The sequence below is a fragment of the Leopardus geoffroyi genome, chromosome A2 (assembly GCF_018350155.1).
Source record: "Leopardus geoffroyi isolate Oge1 chromosome A2, O.geoffroyi_Oge1_pat1.0, whole genome shotgun sequence".
Lineage (NCBI taxonomy): Eukaryota > Metazoa > Chordata > Mammalia > Carnivora > Felidae > Leopardus > Leopardus geoffroyi.
This window is the reverse complement of record NC_059331.1, coordinates 76,326,511-76,349,442: the sequence shown is the minus strand read 5'-3', so window position 1 is coordinate 76,349,442 and position 22,932 is coordinate 76,326,511. Positions and strand designations below refer to the sequence as shown.

The following is a 22,932-nucleotide window of genomic DNA, read 5'->3' as shown; positions in this document are numbered from 1 at the left end:
GTAAAACATACAAACACACACACATAACTGGAAATTTATATGTGCCTATAAATGCAATTCTATATGTGTAACAGGATGTTAAATTTAAAGATGTAATAAATTATATTCTAAAAGGCTTACTACACTATATTCAGAATTTGAAATAGGGTAAGTAAAACTGGTTGAAGCTAAGAGATTTTGTGAGAAAGATTTCTTTAGAACAAACTATGAGTGTTTGTCACATACACACCCAGTGGAAGGGTGGGGGGGTATGTTAGAGGGTACTAACTTCTCTCAGGAAGGAGTCCTGTAAGACCACTTAGAGGGTATGACATAAGTTTCTTGGAGGTGTGGGGCTGGATGTCACAGAAAACTAATATGTGACAAAGGCCTCAGGATTTTAATGGAGAGGGGCTGTCGCTGTTATCCTGGGGTGGCAGAAGAGAGAAAGCGAAACCAGGCTCTGTTGGGAACATGCTAAACTTACACTGACGTGTGGCAAAGGATACAAGAGTATTTCCTGTGGATCAGAACACAAAGGAGAGAGCTAGCCTGGAACCTTTACAACTCCTACGCATGAGGTTGACATTGAGATGGGACCCCAGAAGAACATCGGAATGGAGTGAACGCTGAAATAACAGAGACTGAGTAGTATAGCTACCAAAAGATGAGAATGCAATTTTATATGTGTAAACAGGCTGTTAAATTTGGAGATAAAAAAACAGGTATATTCCAAATTACTTAATAAGCTATGTACAGAATTTGAAATAGAGAAAGTAAAACTGTCAGTGAATGAAGAACATGTGAAAAAACACCCATGCCCAGGAGTGACACCAGCATGACGGTGGAACAGGAAGTCCCAGTCTCTTATTTCCCCACAGAGACACCAACTCAATGATATACAGACTAAACTGCCTTTGTGAAAACTCGAGAAACCAGTTAAGAATTTGCAGCACCCCTGGGGAGGGCAAAGTCAAGAAGAGCCACATGGAAGCTGGTAAGAAAGTTTGTTGCATTGACCCGGCATATCCCCTCCCCTTCTGCAGCACAGAACATTGGTAGAAAATGCCCAACCTGTGGCTTCTCCCTAGGGAGAGACAAAGAAAAGTGGAACATCTATCAAACACTCTGGCCTTTCAAAAGGCTGTCCCAAGGACTAGTTTTTGTCTCATTTAACTCCGTTCTGACAGGAATCAATATAGTTTGGATGTCTAGGGGCCACTGAGAACAAAGGCTAGCATGGTGGCTTGTTGCAACACCAGAGAGATTGAATTACCATGGGCAGTCACCAGGGAAAGGAAATATTATAAGCTCCTGAAAAGAAAAAAGGCAAACTTCTTTAACAGAGAAATCACATGCACAAGCTCAGAGAAGTCACATATGCATAAGTGAGTTGAGACGCTCCAGAATCTCTAGCCAGCTTGATTTTTGAAGATCCTCCCAGTACAAAGACAGTCCATAAAGACCTGGAGAGATGGTTATTTTTTCAAATGCCCAAGTTTCAATAAAATCACAAGGCATGCAAAAAAACAGGAAAATACGGCAAAAATCAAAGGAACAAAATAAATCTCCAGAAACCAACCCTAAAGAAATGGGGATCTATGAATTACCTGATAAAGAACCATTAAAAACAGCCTAAAAGATGCTTGATGAGCTAAAAGAGAACACTGATGGACAACTAAATGAAATTAGGAAAACAATGCATGAACGAAATGAGAGTATCAGCAAAGAGATAGAACCTATTAAAAACAAGATCAAAGAGAAATTCTGAAGCTGGAGTATACAAAAAGAGCATTGGAAAATTCACTCGCAGGATTCAACAACAGACTTGATCAAGCAAAAGAAACAGTTAACATGAAGACGAGTCATTTGAAATTATGAGTCAGAATTATAAGAGAAAAAAGAATGAAGAGAAGTGATAGGAGCCAAGGGACTTATGGGACACCCTCAGAAGTATACTACTCAAAAGTGGTAATATATGCATTATGGGAGCCACAGAAGAGACAGGGAAAGGGGTGGATGGTCTATTTGAAGAAATAAAGGCCAAAAATGTCTCAAATTTGAGAAAGGTAATGGATACACAAGCTCAAGAAATAAAAAGAACTCCAATTGGGATAAATACAAAAAGGCTCATGCCAAGACACATTATAATCAAATTGTCAAAAGTCCCAAAGAGAATCTTGAAAGCAGGAAGAGAAAAGTGACTCATTACATATAAGGGAGCTCCTATGAAATTATCAGCAGATTTCTCAATAGATAGAAATCTTGCAAGCCAGAGGACTTGGGATAATCTATTCAATGTGATGAGAGAAGAAAACTGCCAAACAATACTGTGTCTGGCAAAGCTGTCTTTCAAAAATGAAAGGGAAATTAAGATTTTCCTAGACAAATGAGGGCTGAAAAAGTCCACTGCCACAAGAACTGCCTTACAGGAAATGCTAAAAGGAGTTCTTCAAGTTAAAGCAAAAAGACACTGGATAGCAAATGAAAACAAAATTATAAAGCTCTCTCTCTGGGAAAGATCAATGTAAAGACAAACAGTACTGTAATGTTGACATAAATCGCTTTTAATTCTGGCATAGAATTTAAATGACAAAGGCATTAAAAATAACTATAAATCTATGTTAATTGGTACACAGTATAAAAATATGTAATTTGTGGGGCCCCTGGGTGGCGCAGTCGGTTAAGTGTCCGACTTCAGCCAGGTCACGATCTCGCGGTCCGTGAGTTCGAGCCCCGCGTCAGGCTCTGGGCTGATGGCTCAGAGCCTGGAGCCTGTTTCCGATTCTGTGTCTCCCTCTCTCTCTGCCCCTCCCCTGTTTATGCTCTGTCTCTCTCTGTCCCAAAAATAAATAAACGTTGAAAAAAAAAATTAAAAAAAAAATATGTAATTTGTGGGGCACCTGGGTGGCTCAGTCGGTTGAGCGTCCGACTTTGGATCTTGTGGTTCGTGAGCTCAAGCCCCGTGTCGGGCTCTGTGCTGACAGCTCAGAGCCTGGAGTGTGCTTCAGATTCTGTGTCCCCCTCTCTTTCTGCCCCACCCCTGCTTGTGCTCTGTCTCTGTCTTTCAAAAATGGATAAACATAAAATTTTTTTAATGTAATTTTGTGACACTGGTAACATAAAGCTGAGTGAACAGAGATGTAAAGCAATAGAGTTTTTCTACACAAGTTAAGTTAAATTATTATCAGTTCAAAACAGATTGATACGGGGGTGGGGGATGAGTGAAATAGGTAAAGGGGATTAAGAGTACTTTAACTTGATGAGTCCTGATAATGTATAGAATTGTTGAAGCACTATATTGCACATCTGAAACCAATATAACACTGTGTGTTAACTACTGGAATTAAAATTAAAGAAAAATAAAATAATAGAGTAGATTGCTGTAACTTTAAGATGCTTCTTGTAATCTTCATAGTAACCACAAATAAAATACTATAGAAGATACATGAAAGAAATGAGAAAGGAATCAAAGCATATAACTACAAAAGAAAATCAATGAAACAAAAAGGAAAGTAGCAAGCCAGGAAGAGGGACAAAATGGCTACCAGACACATGGAAAATCAGTAACAAATGGCCATAGTAAGTCTTACCCTATTATTAATTACTTTAAATGTAAATAGATTAACCTACCAATTAAAAGACATCGAGTTATTGAATGAGTTAAAAAACACAAGATCCATCTATATGCTGTCTACAAGAGACTTAGCTTTAAAATCTAAGAGCACACATAGGCTGAAAGCAAAAAGAGGGAAAAGACATAATGTGCAATAGTAAATAAGGCAGGGGTGAACATAATCATAACATAAAATAGGTAAGTTAAAAACTGTCACAAGAGATAAAGAAGGACATTTTATAATGATAAAAGGATCAATTTATCAGAAAAATGTAAGAATTATAGATACATGCACCTAACATCAGAGCTCCTCAATACATAGAAAAAAGTTGACAGGATTGAAGGGAGAAATAGACAGCAATACAATTATAGTAGGAAATTTCAACAGCCATCTTTTAATAATGGCTAGACTAACTAGACAGAAAATCAATAAGGAAACAGAAGTCTTGAGCAACACTACAGACCAATTAGACCTAACAGGCATATATGAAACATTCCATCCAAGAACAGCAGAATACACATTCTTCTCAAATGCACACGATACATGCTCCACAAGAGACCCCACGTTGGGCCACAAAACAAGTTTTAACAAATTTAAGAAGACTTAAGTCATGCCAAAGATCTTTTCCAAACAATGAGATGAAACTAGAAATCAAGAGCAAAAGGAAAATTGAACGTTCACAAATACGTAGAAATTAATACTCTTAAACAACCAATGAGTCAAAAATGAACACAGTATCTTCAGACAAGTGAAAATAATAGAAAAACAGCATAGTAAAACCGATGGGATGCACTGAAATAGTATTAAGAGGGAAGTTTATGACAGTAAACAATTACATTAAAAAAGAAGAAATATCTCACATAAATGACCTAACTTTCAACTGTAAGGAACTAAAAAGGAACAAACTAAATCCAAGTTAGCAGAAGGAAAAAAATAATAATAAATTTTACAGCAGAAATAAATAAAATAGAAAACAGAAATATTGAAAAAATCAAGAAAATATAGAGTTGGATTTTCAGGAAATCAACAAAATTGGCAAACTCTTAGCTAGACTGAGAAAAAAAAGAGGACTCACATAAATAAAATCAAAAATAAAAGAGGAGATATTACACCTGATGCCAGGATTATAAAAGGAATAAAAGAGACCACTATGAACAATTATACACCAACAAGTTGGATAATCTAAAAGAAATACATAACTTACTAGAAATATAGAACCTAACAAGATTGAATCATAAAGAAAAAAAGTCCAAACAGACCTATAATCACTAAGGAGACTGAATCAGTAATCAAAAATCTCCCCAAAAATAAAACCTCAGGACCAGATGGGTTTTCCAGAGAATTCCACCAATATTTAAAGAAGAAAACAACAATACTCTTCAAACTCTTCCAAAAAATTTCAAACTCAGTTAGGACTCCAGCATTACCCTGAGACCAAAACCAGAGAAAGACATTACAAGAAAAGAAAACTAGAAGCAAATAACCTTGATTAATATTGATACAAAAATAGTCAGCAAAATACTAGGAAACTTAATTCAACAGCACATTAAAAGCATTCCACATAGTTACAAACAGAGAGGGAGGGAGGCAAACCATAAGAGACTTTTAAATACAGAGAACAAACGGAGGGTTAATGGGGGGTGGGGGAGAGGGGAAAATGGGTGATGGCATTGAGGAGGGCACTTACTGGGATGAGCACTGGGCATTGTATGTAAGCCAATTTGACAATAAATTATATACAATAATTAATTAATTAATTAAAAATAAATAAAAGCATTCCATAGTGACCAGGTGGGATTTATTCATAGAATGTCAAGATGGTTCAACACATGAAAACCAATCAATTTAATATACCACATGAACAGAATGAAGGGAAAAAAACACATGCTCGATTAATGAAGAAAAAGCATTTAACAAAATTCAACACATTTTCACGATAAAAACACTCATAAAACCAGGAATCAAAGGTAATTATCTCAAATAATTAAGGGCATATATGAAATGCCCACAACTTGTATTATACTCAATAGAGGAAAACTCAAAGCTTTTCCTCTCAGATAAAGAACAAGAGAAAGATGCCCATTTTCACCAGTTCTATTCAACATAGTACTAGAAATCCTAGCCAGAGAAATAGGTCAGGACAAAAAAAAAAAAAAAAAAAGACATCCAAATTCTAAAGGAAGAAATAAGATCATCTCTGTTTACAAATACATGATCTTATATGCAGAAAACTAAAGATGTGCACACACATACAAATGCTGTTAAACAAATTCAGCAAAGCAGCAGGATTCAAAAACAACAACCCAAATCAGTTCCATTTGTACACACTAACAATGAACAATTCAGAAAGGAAATTAAGAAAACAATTCCATCTACAATAACATTAAAAAGAACAGAATACTTAGAAGTTTTATTTATTTCCACAAATAAATGGAAAGACATCACATGTTCATGAATTGGAACACTTGATAACATTAAAATGTCCATATTACCCAAAGCAATCTACATATTTAATGCAATCCCTATGAAAATCCCAATGACAATTTGCAAAACTAGAAAAAAATTCTAATATTATATGGAATCTCAAGGAATCCCAACTAAATCTTGAAAAAGAACAAAGTTGGAGGCCTCACACTTCTTGATTTCAAAATATATTACAAAGCTACAGTAATCAAAACACAGAGTGGTACCATGGAAAGACAGACATATAGACCAACAGAAGAGAACAGACAGGCTAGAAATAAACCCTCATGTATTTGGTCATATTACCTTGGACAACATGGCCAAGACCACACAATGGGGATAGAACAGTATCCAACAAATGATGCTGGGAAACCTGGACATTCACAAGGAAAAGAATAAAGTTGGATCTTTACCTTATAGTATACACAAAAATGAACTAAAAATGGATTAAATACCTACAGGTAAAACATGAACCTACAAAATAGGAAGAAATATTTGCAAATCACAGATATGATAAGGGGTTAATATATACAATATGCAAAGAACTCCTATAACTCAACAACAGCATCCTGATTTTAAAATGTGCAAAGCACCTGAATAGACATTCCTCCAAAAAGAAAAAAATACACCAACGGCCAACAAGCTTAAGAAAAGATGTTGACCATCACTAATCATCAAAGAAGTGCAATGAGGTGTCAAAAAAATAAACCAGAAAGTAACAAGTATAGGTGAGAATGTAGAGAAATTGGAACCCTATGCACTGTTAGTGGGAATGTAAAGCTTCTCAAAAAATTAAAAATAGAATTACCACATGATCCAGCAATCACACTTCTGGGTATGTATCCAAAAAAAATGAGACAAGGATTGAAGACATTAGCACACTCATGTTTATTGTAGCATTATTCACAATGGCCAAAAGGTGGAAGCAACCCAAATTTCCACGGAAGAATGGATGGATTAAAAAAAAGGTGATATATACATACCATGAAATATTATTCAGCCTTAAAAAGAGAAGGAAATTCTGTCATATTCTACAACATGGTTGGGACTTAAGGACATTAAGTCAGTCACAAGAAGACAAATAGTGTATGATTCCACTTACGTGAAATATCCAAAGTAGTCAGATTCATAAAACAGAAAGTAGAATGGTGGTTGCCAGGGGTTGGGGGAAAGGGGAAATGGGGAGCTGTTGTTCAATGGGTCAGAGTTTCAGTTTTGCAAAATGAAAGAGTTCTAGAAAGCAAGTGCACAACAGTGTGAACACAATTAACCCTATGGAATGGTACACTTAAAAATGGTTAAGATGGTAAATGTTACCATTTTTTAACCACAATTAAAATAATACAAAACACCCAGGCCCAGAGACCCTGAAACCTTCTTATAAAATTCACTAGAGTTTAACACTTTCCTGCCTACCTCCCACACCCATCTCCCCTTCTTCCCTATTTCCCATCCCTTTAGATTCAACTAGAGTGGGTCAGATATCACTGCTAGTGACAGGGAAAGAAGAAGCTAGGAAGAGGGGAGAAAAGGGGCAGGTGGTCTCCAGCAGCAGGTGGTCCATTTATAGTGAGCCCTGGGAGGGGAAGGAGGGATGACTTGAATTTGCGAGATTGAAGTGCTGATCCATATATAGCATTTAGCATTCTAATTTCTAATAGAGGACTATAATTTAGAACTTAAGAGTTAACTAGGAAGGAGCAGATGAGTCAATAGATATGCCCAGTGGTAACCTATTGGCAGAGGAAGAAATTTCCCGCTGAGCCTGTTTAAAGAGATAATGGAAAGCAAATATAAAAAATGTTTTCAATTTATACCCAATGCATTTTACCTGTCCAGTATACTGGCTTCAACTGCTAATGTACATAATGTTAACATAGAGGAAAAAGTTGGGAAGGCTGTACACTAAATGATTAATAGTAGCCATCTGTGGGACTGGATTAAAAAGGGGAGCATTTGGGGGCACCTGGCTGGCTCAGTCAGAAGAGCAAATGATTCTCGATCTCAGGGTCATGAGTTTGAGCCTCATGCTGGGTGTACAGATTACTTTAACAAATAAATATTAAAAAATTTAAAAATGGAAATGGGAGCATTTGAAAGATTTTTATTCTTCACTCACTATACATCTATAATATTTTAATTATTTGCAAGGAGTCTATTATATTATTTATGTAAGTGATATGTAATTTTTATTTATTTTTTATGTTTTGATATGGAATTTTTAAAGTCAGAATTTGGAATTAACATATTATGCAGGTTTATTTCATATATAGGTAATTGGTCTGTCTACATACTGTCTACTTTGTTAAAACCAGACACTAGTGCACCTCTTGGGAAAGACAAACTTTCTTTGAAATTGTTGGTATCCAGCATTAAAAATGAGGCCAGATGTGGGGCACCAGGGGGGCTCAGTTGGTTAAGCATCTGACTCTTGATTTCAGCTTAAGTCATGATCTCACAGTTCATGAGATTGAGCCCAAGTTGTGTTCCATGCTGACACTAGGGAGCCGGCTTGGGACTCTCTCTCTCTCCCTCTCTCTCTCTCTCTCTCTGCCCTTCCTCTATGTGCACCCTTGCATGCTCTCTCTCTCTTTCTCAATATATAAACATTTTTTAAAAAATGAGGCTAGATGTGAAGACTGGGTTTTCTATTTTTTTTTCCTTTTTCTATAGCAAAAAGAAGAAGAAAGAAGGAGGAAGTAAAGGAAGGAAGGAAAGAAGGGAGGGAGGAAGGAAGGAAGGAAGGAAGGGAGGAAGGAAGGAAGGAAGGAGGGAGGGAGGGAGGAAAGGTGAGGTAAGTCCAATCTCCTTTTCCTTATAAATTCTTAGAAAAAACTTACTAACTCTATCAGTTACTGCTCATAGTGAATTTCACAAAGAGTCAATATTAGCATTATAGTGTTCTCTGTTTGTATTATTTTTCTCTTTTAAAACATCTTTATGGATAGCACAATCTTATGTTGAAATTTTGAATCAATATGGTGCTTTCTAAAGTTAAGAGTTACTAACAATGTCTTTACTCTTTTTTTTCTTTTAAACACAGAAAGGACATCAGACACACACAAAGACTAGGGGAACCTCCAATTGGTCAAAAAAGCAATGTGGAAAACTTTCTTTGAAAATAATTAATGACAAATGGTAAACATTACTTTCCTGGATATTCTGCCATTATTCTGGCCCTTCCTCATATGCTACCACTAGAATCTTATAGGAGTTGCTTCCTGCCAACATAAGCATTGTGTGAAAACTTTACAAACATCACTGGGAAGAATAAACCAATGACCTCTGTATGACTTCTTAGCAACTTTGCAAGCCAGAGGCCTAATTTGACATGTGGATTTGGTGGTTTGACCAGCCTTGGCTAACATCAGGTCCACATGTAAGAGGGGTGTGCAGTGGCTCCATACCCCAGGGAACCAGCTCAGTCTCATGCGCCATGAGTCACAGTGGAGAGGAGAGCCTCCTTCCTGGCCGTCTTGACTCACTGCGGAGCAGAAGAGGATGTTCATTGGGGTTGTGGTCCCGTTACGCGAGAGACCGCGGTGAGCTAAACAACTGCACCAAGATGCAACCAAATCCCTCAAATTAGGAGAGAACAGGATGAGAACGACCAAATTCACTGATGGTTTGAGTTGGCAAAATTCTATGAAGTTCTAACATTAGCTCTACGCTCATAAATCATGTTTTCCTTGGTCTTCTCAACTTCTAGTAATTAAACTGCTGCACCTCAACAAATTCTATAGGAATTTGTATTCTGCTTAAGAGTGGATTAAATTTAAAAGTCTATCTTGGATCAGACTGGATCAGTCTCAACTTGTCTCAGAACCCATGTCTCTTTGGACGGTACCTATCCTGCCCTTCCCAACAGCCATCCACCATTGGGTTCTTCTCTAGGGTTGGTGGTGTGTTGTTTGTTTTTAATTGAAACCTTGAATCCCAGGTTTTTAACTTACTTACCTATAAAATAGCATCGTTTTATGGGAACTAAACTGTAATGTATCCTAGTGATTTGCCAAATTCCTAAATTACTAGAAGGATTGCCCCTTTCAGATAAACTCTGTACTGTTTTAGTTGCAAACTAATAAACAATAAAGGGAATAGAAGGAAAACAGAAGAAAATGTGTTAATCCCTCTTCATCATATGACCAAACATAGCCTCTCTTCGAATCTAAAGTGACTTATCAGCTTAAATCACTCAGGGACCTATAGTTTCATGTACCATTCACTCAAGGCTTCCCTCAAGGCAGCTCACACACTGCTACCTCGACTTCTTTTCCTATAATGCTTGTCCTTCTCTATCTTCTGCTTACTTTCTTACTGCTCTACACCACTCACATCATTAAAGATACAAGTTACAATTAATCTTGAAGTAAATATTGCCATAGATGCCTCACTCTGCTGGGATTTCTATTCTGTAGTCACTATTTATTATTACTTTTGAAGTATAATTTACACAATGTTATATTAGTTTCAAGTGTAGAACATACTGATTCAACAATTCTATACGTTACTCAGTGCTCAGAGAATCACTAGACATATTATTACAATATTATTGACAATATTCTGTGTGCTGTACTTTTCATCAATATGACTTATTTATTTTATTATTGGAAGTTTGTATCTCTTAATCTCATTTATCTGTTTCACCCCTCCCCCAAACCCCTCTCTTCTGACAACCACCAGTTTGTTCTCTGTAATTAAGAGTCTGTTTGTTTGCGTCATTGTTCATTTGTTTTGTTTTTTAGATTCCACTTACAAGTAAAATCATATGGTGTTTGTCTTTCTCTGACTTATTTCATTTAGCATAATACCTTCTAGATCCATCCATATTGTCACAAATGGCAAGATCTCATTCATTTTATGGCTGGATAATATTGCATTGTGGTGTGTGTGTGTGTGTGTGTGTGTATACATACACATATACACACACACAAAAATAGACACGCAGATAAACAGAACAGAATAGACAGCCCATAAATAAACCCATGTTTATGTGGTCAATTAATCAATGATAAAGGAAGGATGAATATACAATGAGGAAAAGACAGTCTCTTCAATGAATGGTGCCAGAAAAACCAAACAGCTACATGCAAAAGAATTAAACTGGACCACTTTTTTTTTGTTAACTTTTTTCATGTTTATTTATTTTTGAGAGAGAGAGAGACAGAGAGAGACAGAACATGAGTGGGGGAGGGGCAGAGTGAGGGATACAGAATCTGAAGTAAGCTCCAGTCTCTGAGCTGTCAGCACAGAGCCTGACACGGGGCTTGAACTCACAAACTGTGAGATCATGACCTGAGCTGAAGTTGGATGCTTAACCAACTGAGCCACCCAGGCACCCCTAAACTGGACCACTTTCTTACACCATACAAAAAAATAAACTCAAAATGGATTAGATACTTAAATGTAAGACCTGAAACCATATAACTCCTCCAAGAAAATTTGGGCAGTCATCTCTTTGACATAGGTCTTAGCAACATTTTTTCTACGTATGTCTCCTCAGGCAAGGAACACAAAAGCAAACATAAACTATTGGGACTACACTAAAACAAAAAGCTTTTGCACAGTGAAGGAAACCATCAGCAAAATGAAAAGGCAACTTACTGAATGGGCAACTGTATATATATGTAAATGATATATCCAATAAGGGGTTAATATCAAAAGTATGTAAAGAACTTACCTAACTCAACACCAATAAAAGCAAATAATGTGATTAAAAATGGGTAGAGGGCCTGAATAGACATTTTTTCCCAAAAAAGACCTACAAATGGCTAACAGACACATGAAAAGATGCTCAGCATCACTAACCATCAGGAAAATGCAAATCAAAACCACGATGAGATATCACCTTACATCCGTCAGAATGGCTAGAATCAAAAAGCCAAGAAATAACAAGTGTTGGTGAGGATGTGGAGAAAAAAAATCCTTTTGCACTGTTGATGGGAAGGTACAGTGGTGTATCTACTATGGACAACAGTATGGAGATTCCTAAAAGAAATTAAAACAAGAAAAACTCTATGATCCAGTAATGCCACGACTTTGGGTATTTACCCAAAGAAAACAAACACTAATTTGAACGGTATATTCTGTATTCTCTTAATTCTTGCTGACTTTGACTTAAATCTTTACCACTCCATCATTTTCAAGACATGGTTTTCTCTAGTCACTCATGACTCTTCTTCTGGCACTTTTCTTAGCTTTGAGTTCACTGTGTCTAAGTTTCCTTTTAGTCTCTTCTGCTTCCACCTACTCCTTAAATGATGATATTCCCTAGGATTCTGTCCTGGGTTCTCCTCCTTTCTCAATCTGTATTCTTCCTGAGTGATAACAACCTGAAGTGTCTATCCTAAACTCTTTAAGTTTATAATCTAGATGCCTACTAGACACACAATTCCAAATGAACCACACCTATTTCAAACACAAAATGTTCAAAGGGGAGTTTATAACACAGACCCTGCCCAATCCAACTTTCCTCCTGAATTTCTAATTTAAGTTAATGGTAAAATTCTCCAACCAATCTCCCCTTCTCTATTTTTATTTTTCCAAAGACAATAGTCAGATTTTGTCTATTTTATCTTTTTAATAGCTTACATACATATTCATTGCTTACTTTTCAATCCACACTAATGAATATTACTGATTTCCATTATAAACATAACTATTGCAAGCCTACAGGCTTTCATCACATCTCATAAAGACTAACTCATAGTGTCACTCATAGTGACAGTATAGAGGACAGTTTAGATGAGAGCATTGTATTTGCATGAGCATTGTAAAATGCTTATTCATCGTGTCATCATTCAACAAATATTTCTAAGTACCTGATCTGGGACAGAAAAAAGGTGTAGCTAGCCAAATGCAAAGCTGGAGGGGGAGGGGCAGATGAGTTGGGCATATAATGGTAGAATTTTCTGCATTAACTCCTATTTTTACACTTACATAGCTTAAGTAGAACAGTGTAAATATGTTCCATGTGATTTAGATAATTCTTCCATATTTAAAATAGCTATAGGTCTCCCCACTACCTCAAATCCATGGAAGTCTGGGAAAGAGAAGAAAACTCATTTAAACATTTTTCTTTGGGATGGAGACGGGTTACTAAATTGTTAATTATTGAACCAAAGAAAAGTTCACATAACATAAAATTACCATTTTAAAGTTAACAATTCCGTGGCTTTGATTTGATGCATTTCAAATGTTGTGCAACTACCATCTCTATAAAGTTCTAAAACACGGTCATCACCCCAACGGAAAATCTCTCATTTTCCTCTTATTTCCTCAAGCACTTGTTCCTATTCTACTCCTCCTCCCCTAATAAGCATAAATGTACATTCTCTCTATCGATTTACCAATTGTGGAAATTTCATATAAATGGTATCATATAATACCTGATCTTTTGTGTCTGTATGGTATCATACAGGATCTTTTGTTTCATTCACATTGTATCATGTTTCAGTACCTTATTCCTTTTTATGGCTAAATAATATTCCATTGCATACATATACACCAAATTTTATTTATCCATTCATCCATTGATGGATGTTTGAGCTGTTTCCACCTCTTTTTTTAAGTTTATTTTATTTATTTTGAGAGAGAGAGGGAGAAAGAGAGAGCGAGCGAGCACAGAAGGGGCAGAGAAAGAGGGGGAGAGAGAGAGAATCCCAAGCAGGCTCTGCACTGCCAGCACAGAACCTGACACAGGGTTTGATCTCACCAGTTGTGAGATCATGGCCTGAGAGGAAATCAAGAGTCAGATGCTTAACCGACTGAGCCACCCAGGTGCCCCAAGCTATTTCTATCTCTTGGCCATAGTGAATAGTTCTGTGGTAAACATGCATGTACATGTACTTATTATCTTTCTTAATTATTATTTTGTGTCTACACCTAAAAGTAGAAATGTTGGGTCACACTATAACTTTTTGAGGAATGCCAAACTGTTTTTCACAAAAACTGCATCATTTTACATTCCCATCAACAATGGACAAGGGTTCCAATTTTTCCACATCCTTGCTAATACTTTTATTTTCCATTTTCATTGGGGGAGTTGTTTTGTTTGTTTTGTTTGCCATTCTTGTAGGTGTGAAGTGGTACTTCACTGTGTTTTGATTTTCATTTCCCTAATAACTAATGATGGATGTTGAGAGTCTTTTCACGTCTCATTGGCCTAGTATGTATCTTCTTTGAATAAATGTCTATTCAAGTCCTTTGCCTATTTTTTCATTTGGTTGTCTTTTGTTGCTGAGTCATGAGAGTTCTTTATATAATCTGGATACTAGATTCTTATCAGATACATTATTTGCAAATATTTTTTCTCCCATTCTGGGGTTTTCACTTTCTTCTCTATTGTTCTTTCAGGCACAAAAGTGTTTAATTTTGATGAAGTCCAATGTATTTACTTTTGTTGTTTTTCATATTTTTGTTGTCAAAGCTAAGAATCCACTGCTAAATCCAAGGACATAGAAATTTACCGCTATGTTTTCTTCAAAGAGTTTTATGGTTTTATCTCTTATCTTTAGACTACTTGCTCCTTTTGAGATATTACATCTGCCTACTATCTATATATCATCTAACTATCTATATCTATATCTACCATTGATGTAGGGGTCCAATTCTACTCTTTTGCATACGTATGTCCAGTTGTCCCAGCATGATTTGTTGAAAAGACTATTATTTACCCTATTGAATGGTCTTAGCATCTTTTTTGAAAATCACTTCGCTATAGATGTTTGACTTTACTTCTGGACTCTCAATTCTATTCTATTGATTATACATCTCCATTCTAGTATCACACTGTCTTGATTATTGTAGTCTTTTATTAAGTTTTTTTTTATTTATTTTGAGAGAGAGAGAGCACACAAGCAGGGGAAAGGCAGAGAAAGAGGAAGGGAGAGAGAGAGAGACAATCCCAAGCAGGCTCCACACTCGGCAAGGAGCTGGATATAGGGCTTGAACCCACCAACTGTGAGATCATGACCTGACTCAAAATCAATAGTTAGACACTTAACTGATTGAGCCACCCAGGTGCCCTTATGGTAGCCTTGTTGTAAGTTTTAAAACCAAAAAATATGAATTCTCCAACGTTGTCCTTTTTCAAGATTGACTTGTCTGTCTGGGCCGCTTGAAATTCTATGTGAATTGGGAGATTAGCTTTTCCCTTTCTGGAAAAAACACTATTGACATTTGGTAGAGATTGTATTGAATCTGTAGATGGCTGTGAGAAGTACTGCCATCTTAACAACATTAAGTTTTCAATCTATGAACATGAGATGTCATTCCATCTACTGAGTTCCGAAATTTCTTTCAGCAATGTCTTATGGTTTCCAGTGTATAAATCTTTCACCTCATTGGTTAAATTCATTCCTAGTTTTTTTCTATGTTTGTATAAATAGAATTCCTTTCTTGATTCTACTTTCATATTTTTAATTCCGGTGTATAGAAACATACCTGATTTTTTGTGTTGATGTTGTACCTGCAACTTTGTGAAGTTCATTTATTAGCTCTAGTAGGGTTTTTAAAACATTCTTTGTATTTTCTACATATAGGGCTATACCATCTTTGAATACCTATAGTTTTACTTCTTCCTTTCCAATTTGGATACCTTTTGTTTCTGCTTAGTTCCTTCCCTACCCAGGGTTAGCTGGTCAACGGCAACTAAAAGCACTCAAAACTATTTTATTATTCAAAGTTGCCCCTTCCTTGATTCAGCACATGCTTGTTGCTGTAAACTTTTATCTGTTTTCCAGACTTCTCAGAGAGTTTATTCCAATAGTGTTTGCTTAATTTTTTAATGTTTCTATGGAGGAGTAGGTTATTGGAGCTGCCTGCTCCACCATTGTCACCAATGTCATCCCAAATATTTTTCTTGTGGTGCATGGCACTATTCTAGGCTAAGGAACACCAAAATAATATTATTCACACCTGTCAACATGCTCGATCCATTTTGAGCTATAATTGACTATTTGGTATTGGACCAACTTCCTACCAAGGATAACCACAAGTTTGAAAAGAAAACAGTTGCATCTTAGAGTAACCAAAATAGCCAGGAGAGAGAGCTTAGGTATCTCACCTTAGATAGCCTAGTAGAGATTTTTATCACCAGCAAGTATACTCTAACAAAGAATGAAATAATTTCAAATGTAATCCCAGAAAAGCAAAAAGTACTAGAAGGCAAAGTAAAGTGCATATGCATATATATATACATTTATGTGTGTGTGTGTATATATATATATATATATATACATTTACATATATATGTAAATATATATGTATATATTTACATATATATATGTATATGTGTATATATATATATATATATATATACACACACACACACACATATGGGTAAATCTAAATTTCTCTATATAAAGCAAAATACTATTTTGTTGGGTTTTTTAATTTAATAAAATTAAAATACATGACAACAAGCACTCAAATCAGGAGTTGGGTAAATGAAATTAATGTTCTAAAGTCCTTGAATTGTCCAGAAACTAGAAAAGTATTAACTTGTAGTACATTCTAGTAAGTCAGAGATTCATTTTGTAATAATGAAGTAAGCCACAGAATAAGAAAAATACACACAACACATATAACTGACATAGGAGTCATATCTAAAGTATAGAAAAACCTCTTGAAATCAATAAGAGATGGATAGCCTAACTTTAAAATGGGCAAAGGACTTGAACAGGAATTTCACAAAAGAGAATATCCAAATGGCATACAGACATATGAAACAATGCTAAATTCTTTTTTATCATCCGGGAAATGAAAATTAAATCAACAATGTGATACCTTACATATGCATCAGAATGTACAACATCACAAAAAAACCTCCATGCTCTTTTCCACAGTGGCTATACCATTTTTACATTCCCACAAGCAACATACAAGGGTTCTAATTCCTGCACATCCTTGTCAACATTTGTTATCTTTTACTAACATCTATCCAAACTGGTATAAGGTGATATTTCATAGTGGTTTTGATTTCCATTTCTCTGATGATTCGTGATGTTAAGTAGCTTTTTATATATCCTATTCGCTATTTATATGTCTTCTTTGGAGAAATGTCTATTCAAGTCCTTTGCCTATTTTTAAATGGGGCTATTTGTGTTTGTTCTTGTTTTCTTTGTTAAATATTTGTACAAGTTCCTTACATATATTTTAGGAAGTGGGGGGAATTAATATCTTATCAGACATGTGGTGTGTAAATATTTTCCTCAGTTTGTAGGTTGCCTTTCCATTCTGCTTTCTCCCTTTACTGAAGGAAGCTTTAATCTGATGTAGTCCCACTCATCTTCTTTTGCTTTTGTTTCCTGTGCTTTTGATGCCATATCCATATATTCATGAAATTATTGCCAACACTAACATCATGAAATTTTTACCATTTTCCTCCAGAATTTTTACAGTTTTAGGTCTTATGTTTAAAGCTTTAATCCATTTTGGGTTGGTTTTTGTGTATGCTGTAAGGTAGGGGGTTATTTTCATATTTTACATGTGGATATCTAGTTTTCTCAACCCCATTGGTTGAAGAGATGACCTTTTTCCCATTCTGTATTCTTGACACCATTGTTGAAGATTAGTTCCCTATATACATGTGGGTTTATTTCCAGGCTCTCTATTATGCTCCATTAGTCTGAGTCTGTTTTTATGCCAGTATCATACTATTTCAACTATGGCTGCTTTGTAATATATTTTGAAATCAGGAAGTGTGATGCCTCCAGCTTTGTTCTTTGCATTGGCTATTCTGGGTCTTTTGCTCTTCCACATAAATTTTAGGACTCTTTTTCCATTTCTGCATAAAACGCCCTTGGAATTTTGATGGGAATAGCACTGAATATGCAGATTGCTTTGGTAGTATGGACATTTTAATGATATTAACGCTTCCAATCCATGAACGCAAGGTGTTTTCCACTTCTCTATATTTCCTTTAATTTGTTTTATCAGTGTATTATCGTTTTCGGTGTACAAATTATTCACCTCTGACATATTTTGGTTTTGATGCTAATGTAACTGAGAACATTTTCCTAATTTCCTTTTTGAGTAGTTCACCGTTAGTGTATGGAAATGCAACGGATTTTTGCATGTTGATTTTATATCCTGCAACTTTTCTGGATTCACTTATTCTTTCTAACAGGTGTGTGTGTGTGTGCCTACGTGCATATATGTGTGTGTAATCATTAGGGTTTTATATATACGGTTCATATAATCTGCAAACAGAGACAATTTACTTCTTTTCAAGTTTGGATGCCTTTTATTTCTTTGTCTTGTCTAACTGTTCTGGCTAGGACTTCCAGTATTAAGTTGAACAGAAGTGGTGAGAAAGGGCCCTTCTGTCTTGTTCCTGATCTTAGTGGAAAGTTTTTAGTTTTTTACCACTCAGCATGAGGTTAGCTGTGGGCTTGTCATATATGGACTTCATTACATTGAGGTACATTCTTTCTATACCTGATTTGAGAGTTTTTAACATGAAGTGATGTTGAATTTTATCAAGTACATGTTCTGCATTTACTGAGATAATCATATGATTTTTATGCTTCATTCTGTTAATGTGGTATATCATGTTTATTGATTTGCATTCTGGCATCCCAGGAATAAATTCTATTTGATCACAGTATATGATCCTTTTAATATGCTGTTGAATTCTGATTGCTAGAACTTTTGTCACAAATTTTTGCATCTAGGTTTTTTTGTTTTTACAGATTTTTGCATCCATGTTCATCAGAAATATGGACCTTCAATTTTCTTATCTTGTAGTGTGTTTTTGTGGTTTTGGGAGCAGTGTAATGTGGGCCTTGTACGATGAGGCCTTGTACCAAGCAAACTACTGCTTCTCTTTAAGTTTTCAGAAAAGTTTGAGAAGGATTAGTGCTAAGCCTTTAAATGTTTGATAGAATTCACCAGTGAAGCCATCTGATCCAGGGCTTTCCTTTGTTGGGAGAATGTTATTCAGCCTTGAAAAAAGAAGGAAATCCTACACTGTGTGACATCATGGATGGACTCATTTTTCAAGTGTTTAAAAAGTAGAAGCGAATATTATCTATACCTCTTCTTTTGTATCAGAACTTATTTTTCATTTTAAGTGTCCTTTTATCTAAGTAACAACTGCTTTGAAGCAAAAGCAAAAGTGCTAATCCATGCATTTCTGGCCTTCCAAATTTAATTGGGTAACAAATGATCGCATTATCTAGTTCTAATTGCTTTAAAGGCATGGGATAGACCAGTCGCACAATCAGAGACATCTTCCTCTGACACTGTTTTACTTAGTTCAAGCATCACTTTTTCTGTATAGCATCTGTCTTGCCCAGACCATTCCTAGGGATTTCTGGAATACAAAATCCAGGGCCCAAACGTATCCTGGACATCTAGGCAAACATGGATCCCCAGAGCCTGAACCTGGAGGGGGCAGAGAAGTTTTCGGGTTCAGGTTCCAGGTCTGGGGACATCTGAAGTGAGGTCTGAGTGGGGATGCACAAAGAAAGGAACAAAAGGTGACCCACAGTCACTGTAGCACCTCTTACCTGCTTGTGGTCCCCTCATGATGATTACCCTCAGGGCAGACACTGAAGACCAGACCAGCTTGGGGCTTTCATGAAGTTTGGTGTGAGGAACAGAAGACATCGCATTGCCACGGAAAACATTATGCCTGGAAATAAGTCAGTCACAGAAGAACAAATGCTGCATGATTCCACTTATATGAAGAATCTAGAATAGTCAAACTCATAGATGCAGAGATTAGAATGGTGGTTGCCAGGAGAAAGTGGGGAGTTTTGTAATGGTTATACAGTTATGGTTATATACAAGATGAATAAATTCTAGAGCTCTCCCGTATGACATAGAGCCTACAGTTAACAACAAGGTATTGTACACTTAAAAACTTGTTGAGAAGCGGGGCGCCTGGGTGGCTTAGTCGGTTAAGTGTCCGACTCCGGCTCATGTCATGATCTCACGGTTTGTGGGTTCGAGCCCCGCGTTGGGCTCTGTGCTGACAGCTCAGAGCCTGGAACCTGCTTCAGATTCCATGTTTCCCTCTCTCTCTGCTCCTCTCCTGTTCACACTCTGTCTTTCCCTCTCTCAAAAATAAAATAGACATTTAAAAAATTTTAATAAAAAAAAAAAACCTGTTGAGAAGGTAGATCTCACGCTATGTGCTCTTAGCTAGAACAACAAAGGCAAGGGGACGTATAGATGCAACCTTTTGTATATTCAGTTTGCCTCAATAAAATTGAAAACAACAACAACAACAAAAAACAAAGAAAAAAGGATGAGCACAAAAGAAAACTGAGAATATCAAGTGTTGGCAGAGATGAAGAGCAACAGGAATTTTCATTCTCTGCCAGTGGGTTGTAAATTGGTAAACCAAAAAACTATTCGGCAATGTCCACCAACAGTGGACATATGCACATCCAATGCCATAGTAAGATTACTCCTAGGGATATACCCAAACCAAACGTGTAACTATGTGCAAACACCTAACGTCAAGCAGTATCAGAATGAATGGAGACATCTTGGAAGTATACACAAAAAATAAACTACTACATTCTTGAATATGGATCAATGTTACAAATATATTACTGAGCAAAAAGGGCCACATGAGAGTACACACTATCTTTGTCCATTTACAAGTGTTCAGGCAGGCAAAACTAATTTTGGTGGTAAAATTCAGAATCGTGGCGATTTGTGTGTAGGAGAGCAATGACCAAGACGAGGATGAGGAGAGAGTCTATGTTCCTGGTGAACTTTTAAAATCTTGGGCTAGGGAATGGTTACAGAAGTTCATTCACTTTGTTACCAAGACACGGACACATGATGACTGCACTTCTTTTGCACACGTGTCATCCTTCAAAATTTTTCTTATACTCATCAATTCAGAAAATTTTTTTAATCTTTATTTATTTTTTTTTTTTAATTTTAGCAAGGATGCAGGGAAAGAGTTGCTCATATATTACCGGTAGGACTGTAAGTTGTAACAGCTACTTAAAAGGACAAATGAAGGGAATCTACTATGAAGATTTAAAGTGTGCATTCTCTATCCAATTCACTTGCTGGTATTTCTACCCTAGAAAATGCTTGGGTATAGGTTCGACTTATGTTGAAGGTAGCGATGCTTCTGATAGAAAAACGAAAAGAAAGGAATTACATATCGAAGGGTAAGGAAGTCATAAACTGCTTCTATTGGTTCTGGACTATTGGTTCTGAGGACTAACGTGCAATAGTTTTAAAAGAATGTTGATTGGAAAAAAATACCTACACAAAATGCACAGGAACTAGGGGTCATCCTATAGGGACTGGGTTTGTAATTAATGCCTGAAAAGGATTTTATTCTAATTTGTAATGTTTCCATTTATTATTCTGTGTAACTTAAAATTAATAATAGCACTTAGAATGTCTCTGGAAGAATATTCACCGAGTAACACTGGTTGCCTCCAATAGGTGAACTGAGTGCCCCAGGAACTAGTAGTGGAAGAATTTCCACTCTGTAGCCTTCTACATCTTTAAATATTTGAACGTTATAACTAGCATCTATTGGTAAAAAGTTCAATTGAAACTTAAAAGTAATTTGAAAAATAACAATAATTAAAAGATGCTCAGTCTCCTGGCCAAACATACAAATATAATTAAATGTGACTACTATTAAGATCCAAGTGTTAGATATGCGACAGGAGCACAGAGAAAAGGTCTCCTAAATAGGTCTGGGGACCTGAGAATTCAGGGTGGAGGTGACGGTTGAACAGAGCAATGTAAGGTCCTACTTTTTAATTCCTGGAGAGCTCAGTGCGAGGTGCCAGGTGCCCTGAAATCCAGGCCACGACTATTTTCCACGAGCCGGAACCTAAATCCCCACCAAGAGACTGGAGGAAAGCGGAAGAAGCAGAATCGTCAATAACGGGAAAGCAGCCTCTTAATAAAACGGCAAGAGACAACAATCGGGCAAGTCCAACCAGCCCGCAGCTCTCAGAGACCGAATTTCAGATTCCCACCCTCTACACGGGCGAGGCGAGCCCGCCCTCTCCCGCCTTCCGGCGTTGCTTACTGGGCGGCAAATGATCGATAGACCCATTCACCAATCGCTGGCTCTGTTACGGGAGGCAGGCGGGCCCCAGCCCAGTCTTTGGTCCCTCGGGCGAGATGGGCTTCTGTGCGTCGACGTCAGCGTGTTGACGTCACGGGCCCGGTACCAGAGGAGGTCCGGGGACTGCTGGCTGCGGGCGGTGGGCTGCGCGTCGCCTGCTGGGCTTGGTCCCTCGTCCCCGCCCCGCCAAGCCCCGCCCCTCCGCCCGCTAGGGCTTCCGCGGGCTCAACCGCGGAACCGCTGTCCCCGGGCCAGCCTGGGGCTGCCGGCCCGAAACCACCCGATGAGGTAGGCTGGGTTTCTCGTCACCCTATTTGACAGATTGGAAAACTGAGTCACCCGGGATCAGATGACTTGCCCGGGGCTCAGGGGAGACCCGTGAACGGAGGCCAGAGCCCGGGCGTTCGGGTGTTTGCTGAGCGCTGTGCGGTCCTCCGGGGAGGAGGAGGGGCTAGGCGGGCTGTGTTTATAAAGGATGCAAAAGTGAAGTTGCAGAATGCCGAGCCCCACCTCGTTCCACTGCTTGGGCTGGGATTCGGGGGATGGATACAGGTTGTGAGTCTCCATTCCTTCACCCTGCGGACCCCGAGGAGCCCTCCGTGGGGTCCCGCCCCGTGCTGGCGCCATGGGCCCTCCAGAGTCACCAAGAATGGTGACTGGGGTGATGCGTGGGTTATACAGACAAGGTCGATCATTGACCTCTTTTATTCATTAAAAAAAAAAAAAAAAAAAAAAAAAAAAAAAATCTGTGTTTCAAGCAGAACAAAATGGAAAAAGCGCAAGTTATGAGTGTTCTGGCCACAGTTT

General features: G+C 37.3%; 1 protein-coding gene and 1 long non-coding RNA gene across 4 annotated transcripts in view; one reads left to right on the top strand and one right to left on the bottom strand.

Moving 5' to 3' along the window:
* Positions 1–22,012, bottom strand: part of LOC123606273 — a 117,688-nt gene extending 95,676 nt beyond the window's left edge. Inside the window, exons 1-2 of the long non-coding RNA XR_006716201.1 lie at positions 21,806–22,012; positions 19,574–19,698 (exon numbers count right to left, since the gene is read on the bottom strand). This is a non-coding gene — a long non-coding RNA (uncharacterized LOC123606273). The remainder of the gene's footprint in view (positions 1–19,573; positions 19,699–21,805) is intronic.
* A 183-nt stretch (positions 22,013–22,195) lies between these two features.
* The window catches only part of LOC123606271 (STARD3 N-terminal-like protein), a 55,562-nt gene continuing 54,825 nt past the window's right edge, over positions 22,196–22,932 (top strand). Inside the window, exon 1 of one of the 3 annotated variants that reach the window (XM_045494383.1) lies at positions 22,196–22,413. The gene's annotated coding sequence lies outside the window, so the exon portion shown is untranslated. The remainder of the gene's footprint in view (positions 22,414–22,932) is intronic. The other 2 variants (XM_045494384.1, XM_045494385.1) reach the window with 2 other exon arrangements.